Source organism: Physeter macrocephalus, unplaced genomic scaffold (assembly GCF_002837175.3).
Source record: "Physeter macrocephalus isolate SW-GA unplaced genomic scaffold, ASM283717v5 random_507, whole genome shotgun sequence".
NCBI lineage: Eukaryota > Metazoa > Chordata > Mammalia > Artiodactyla > Physeteridae > Physeter > Physeter macrocephalus.
The window spans coordinates 1-6,262 of NW_021145793.1; positions in this window are offsets into that span (position 1 = coordinate 1).

Here is a 6,262-nt window from a genome sequence, read left to right on the forward strand (position 1 = left end):
CGTGAATTTACCTACTTCTCTGTAGATCTTAATTTAAGAACATTTTTGAAACCTTGTGACCCTGCTGGTGCTCTCTCCCTTCACCAAGGCAGTGCAAAGAAATATATATAGTTCTGTGGCAGGCTGAATACTGGTCCTCCAAAATGTCCACATCCTAATCCCTGGAACCTGTGAACGCTACCTTAGATAGCAAAACGGACTTTGTAGATGTGTACAGTTGTGTAGATTAAGGATCTTGATTAAGGATTAAGGATTTTGAGATCAAGAGATTAATCTGGATTATCAGAGTTGGCCCTAAATGTAATCATAAGTGTCCTTAGAAGAGGAAGGCAAAGGGAGATTTGACCACAGTAGATGTCATGACAGAAGCAAGAGGTTGGAGTAGTGTAAGTAAGGGCTACAAGCCAAGAAATGCAGTTAGAAAAGGCAAGGAAATGGATTCTCTCCAGAAGCCTCCAGAAGGAATGCAGCCCTGCCAATACCTTGATTTTAGACTTCTGATCCGTAAGAGAATAAATTTGTGTTGTTTTAAACCGCTAAGTTTGTGATGATTTGTTACAGCAGGAACAGGAACCTAACACAGGGCCTCTGACTACAATGAGAGTAGGCTACAAGCCAAGCAGCACCGGTCCCAAATAACTCCTGATGGCAGAAAACAGCCACAGTGACCAAAGGAATAGGCTGGGGCTCCATCTACATGGGTAACTGAGGAATCTTCGATCAGTAAAAGCTTCGGTAGATCCTTCAGCATCTGAACCTGACCTCTTCCCTCCAACATTTCTATTGGCTGAGCAGTTACCTGACATGTTGGGAGGAACTGTTGTATTTGAAGTCCGTAGCTGTTAGTTTCAAAAAAGATGTGTAAATAGTGCTTATAACGATGAAGTCTCGGTACCAAGAAGGTAATGATTGTGTGATGGCCTAGGAGAGCCCTTGGAGATGGTAAGAATATTTTTGGCTTCAAGAAAAGATCATCGTTATCTATCCTCAAAACAGCCTAATTTAGGAACCAACACCAAATATGACAAGAGACTTACTGAGGGACAAGAATGAAGAATGGTCCTGGATATACTTTAAATATATAGGTATGTAATCCAGTATATTAAAAAATTAGCATTTCAACATGCAGTCAATATAAAAATTATTAATGAGATGTAGTATATTTTTAATACCATCTTCAAAATCTAGTGTGTATTTTATACTTACAGCTCATCTCAATCTGGACTAGCCACATTTCAGATGCTTATTAGCCACATGTGGCTAATGCTACACATTTATGGCAAATCAAAAAGTAATTTATCAAGTTCCTTCCATATACCCAGCATGCTTTTAGCTGCTGTGGAGGGTAAAGAAAAATCAGTTAAACAAACCGGGACTTCTAAAGGTTAGATTTGATTCTTTTAGCAACTATGTTAAAGTTGAGGAGAAAAGGAGAGGCTCATACATGGTAGCATGTGATCATGTGAGCTTCAGAAAAGGAAAAATCTTTGTGGACTACAATGGGCATGGAAGAATATCTGGAGCGTATGGGATTTGAGCTGTCCCTGAAAGTCATATCTGCAGGTTCCACATCCACAGATTTAACCAACCATGGATCAAAAATATTTGGGGAAAAAAATTCCAGAAAGTTCCAAAAAGCAAAACTTGAATTTGCTGTGCACCACCGGCATAGCATTTACATTGTACTTAAAAACTATTTTTGTAGCATTTACATTATATTAGTTATTATATGTAATCTAGAGATGATTTAAAGTATAAGGGAGGATGTGCATAGGTTATATGCAAATAGTACATTTTATATGAGGGACTTGAGCATCCATGGATTTTGGTATCAATTGGGGTCTTGGAACCAATTGCCTATGGCTTCCAAGGGACAGCTGTATAGCTTTTGCAATGATAACAAGAGGGACAGGAGCATGCCCTATGAGCCATGTAGAGAGGAACCTCTCTGCAGAGGTACACAGGAATGTGTGTTTTATACATTGAAAACAGAAAGGACTGGCTGGTCTAGAATGGAGCTGTCATTCTGAGCAGCAGTGAGAAATAACAGTGGTCTTTGCCATTTAAATAGATTCTGGATGGAATATTTATTATTTTAAATATTTTAAAATTAATTTTTATTAGAGTATAGTTGCTTTACAGTGTTGTGTTAGTTTCTGCTATACAGCAAAGTGAGTCGGCTATACATATACATATATCCCATCTTTTTTGGATTTCCTTCCTATTTAGGTCACCACAGAGCATTGAGTAGAGTTCCCTGTGCTATACAGTTAGGTTCTCATTTATTATCTATTTTATTTATTTATTTATTTTTTAAAGAGAAACCCTTCCCGTTAAGGCATTTGTGCTTTTTAAAAAAAAAAAAAAAAAAATGATTTATTTAGGCTGCGCCAGGTCTTAGTTGCGGCATGCAGGATCTAGTTCCCCGACCAGGGATTGAACCCCAGGCCCCTTGCATTGGGAGTGCGGAGTCTTACCCACTGGACCACCAGGGAAGTCCAGTTATCTATTTTATATATAGTAGTGTATATATGTCAATCCCAATTTCCCAATTCATCCCACCCCCTTCCCCCTACCGGTAAGCCATATGTCCATTCTCTACATCTGTGTCTTGATTTCTGCTTTGCATATAAGTTCATCTGTATCATTTTTCTAGATTCCACATATAAGTGATATTATACGGTATTTGTTTTTCTCTTTCTGACTTACTTCACTCTGTATGACAGTCTCTAGGTCCATCCATGTCTCTGCTGGATGGAATATTTAAAGTAAAAAGAAAACCGTAAGCATACTAGAGAAAAAAGGTAATTTTAAAAATTGGAGTACATCCTAAACACACACAAAAAGAAAGCCATAAAGAAAAAGATCAATAAATTTGACTACCTAAGGCGAAGGAAAAATAAATTCCAATAAACTCACATGACAAACTCCCAACTAAGAACACTATTGGCAATACATGTGACAAAGGGCAAATTTCATTATAATACAACCAACTCTTATATAGCTATTAGAAAAAGACATTCACAGAAAATGATAATGGCAAATAACACCTGAAAATTTGTTTAATCTCTCTCGGGTTTTTTTTTTTTTTTTTTTTTTGGCTGCGTTGGGTCTTCCTTGCGGTGCGCGAGCTTCTCATTGCGGTGGCTTCTCTTGTTGCAGAGCACGGACTCTAGGCGCATAGGCTTCAGTAGTTGTGGCTCTCGGGCTCAGTAGTTTTGGCTCGCGGGCTCTAGAGCTCAGGCTCAGTGCTTGTGGCACACGGGCTTAGTTGCTTCACAGCACATGGGATCTTCCCAGACGAGGGCTCGAACCCATGTCCTCTGCACTGGCAAGCGGATTCATAACCACTGTGCCAACAGGGAAGTCCCATACTCCCTGGCTTTAGTTACCACCTATGATCTGATGTTCCAATGACTCACAAATGTCTTAGTCCAGATATCTCTAGTCCAGATATCTCTTCTGAGCTTCAGAATTATTTATCCAACATCATCATATATTAGTACTTCCCAACATTTCCCACATCTTGGCACGCATAGAAAATGATGGTGTTTTTGTGGCAGTCCACCTTACTGAGACTGCTGTCTGTTGGAGGGAGCTTGTGCTGCTTTGAGGGTTGAGAAGATCAACATGCAGAACATCTGTAACCTCTTCCTGAGGCACAACAGTTGGGAAGCTCTGACCTCTTGGAGAGACATTTCCACTTGGATGTCTCCCAGGCCTTTCATTGTCAACATGTTTGGAAGAGAGTATATCATCTCCCAAACCTGCTCTTCTTCAGGTGTTTGATATTTCAGTGATTGGCCCAGAGGTCTTGGCTTAGCACTCTGCTTCCCTCCACTTCCAATCCCAAGACCTCCTGACTTTAACACTATTTATTTCTTGAAGTCATCTCCTCTCCATCATCACTATCATTTTCCTAGCCCAGAGCACATCGTTTCTCATTTTTCCCAATTACTACAAAAACTTTCTGTCTGGTCTCCCTGACTTCAATCTTGCTCTCTCTTATCTGTTCTCTACACTGCAACCACAGCGATCTTTTAAAAATGCAGTTCTAATCATGACACCCCCTTGCTTAATACCATTCAAAGGCTCTGCATTGCTTTTAGGATAAAGTGTGATCATCCCACTACTTATCTTTTCAATCTTATTGCTTATCATACCCCACATGAATTCTTTATTAGGTAGCTAATACTATATGCACAGTGCCTGGGATACAGTAAAGACTCAATAAGAATTTTCAAATAATGAAAATGAGGAGAAAGGGGTTCAAGGACCTAGGCAGATCCATCATATCTGTACCAGGTATGAGGTTTCAAAGCACATACTGGCAATGCTCTCAGAACCCAAGGAACATGTTGTCCTATGTAGAAGTAAGCAGCACCAGGAAAGATCTATTCCTATTCAGCAAATGGACCAAATAAGAGCCTCTTCCCAGCTCCTTTCTTCCTCGTAGTGAGCAGGAAAGACATCAAGAATGCACTCAGAGGACTTCCCTGGTGGTTCAGTGGTTAAGACTCCCTAGTTGGGGAACTAAGATCCCACATGCTGCATGGTGCGGCCAAAAAAAAAAAGAGAATGCCCTCAGAGTCAATCCAACCTGGAGAATAGTCAGATTATTAAAATCTTTTGAGAGGTCAGTTACCAACCTGACCATCTCCTGATGTCAGGAATTCTAAACTGGGGTCAGTTCATCAACCAATGTAACACAGTAGCCAAATGGCTACAATGCCAAACTGAGGAATGAAGATGCTCCAACACTGAATGAAGGAACACATAGTATTGAAGCAGAGGACCCCATTCAAAGTACTGATGTGAGCAGTGAGGGCATGGTTCTCTGAGATGCCATCTACCAGTCATTCATCAGCACCATCTGCACCGTTAGAGCATGCCACCAAACTGGTTTGTTACCAACAGCTTGCAGCAACCAGAGACCTAAAAGGCCTAGCTTGTTTTGTAACATAGATAACTCAAGTAAAGAACAGTTTATGATTAGTGGTGTATAACAAGGTGGAAAACCAACATTGGAACTTCAGTGTAATTTTTAATAAGTGAATAATACCACTAAGTGTGGTAATTAAAGTGTGTTGGGCCTCATCAAAGACAGAAAGCATGGAGCAATGATAGCTATACTTCTTTCACCTCCTGTCAGTGAAGATAAAGGTCTGTGAAGCATAGAGAATCTGCCCAAATCTGAATGTCTAAACTTTCAAGTGTGCAAGAGCCTTTAAATTAAGGAGAATAGGTACTTGTTCTGACAAGTGCAGATGTTCCAGCTGTGTTTATTAAACAGGGGCGAACATCTGAATGCAAAGTAAAAAATCATCTACACGGTTTGTTTGCTTCCCAAAATTCAGTTATTTGGAAACATCCAAAAATAGTTAGAAATGCCTGGCAGACTCTTAAGGTTTTTCTACCCCATGGTTTTGGAATGCAACAGATTAGTGGACTTTTACTGGACTTGGAGGAAACGATCATGTCTAATTTTTGTTATAAACCCAGGACTGGGACACGGATTCCTATTCAATAAATGTTAGATGATTGAATGAATAGAATTAATCAGTGCTGCAGGATTCCAAAGATGCCACTAGCTATAATTAAGAAATAAGGTGAGCTTTCTCAAAATGAAAACACATTCACAAAAAGATTTGCACAAGAATATTTAGAGCAGCCTTATTCATGATAGCCCCAAACTGGAAATACCCAAATATCCATCAATTGGAGAATGGATAAACAAATTACAATATATTCATACAATGGACTATTACTCAGCAATATAAAAGAATAGACTACACATGGCTGAATCTCAAAAACGTTACTAAGCTAAAGAATATAGACACAAAAGAGTACATACTGTATGATTCCACTTATGTGAAATTCAAGAACAGACAAAACCATGGTGATAAAATTCAGGAAGTTGCAGGGGGTGGGTGTTGGTAGGTGCAGGGTAATTGACTATACAGGGGAATGAAGGAATTCTTTGGGGTGATGGTTCGGTATCTTGTTTGGGGGGTTACATAAGTGTATATATTATTGTTGAAATTCACCAAACAAAACACCCAAGATCTGTGCATTTTCTTGTATGTTAAGGATAAATCCATTTTAAAAATTGTTTTAAAGCAAAGGTGAGAGAGCTGGTGGGAGTAACCTCCACGAAATCTTCTAGGCTCCAATAATCACTATCCTCAGGCACTCTTTTTTTTTTTTTTTTTTTAATTTTTTTCTTTGGTCATTTATTTATTTTTATTTATTTTTTTTTTTT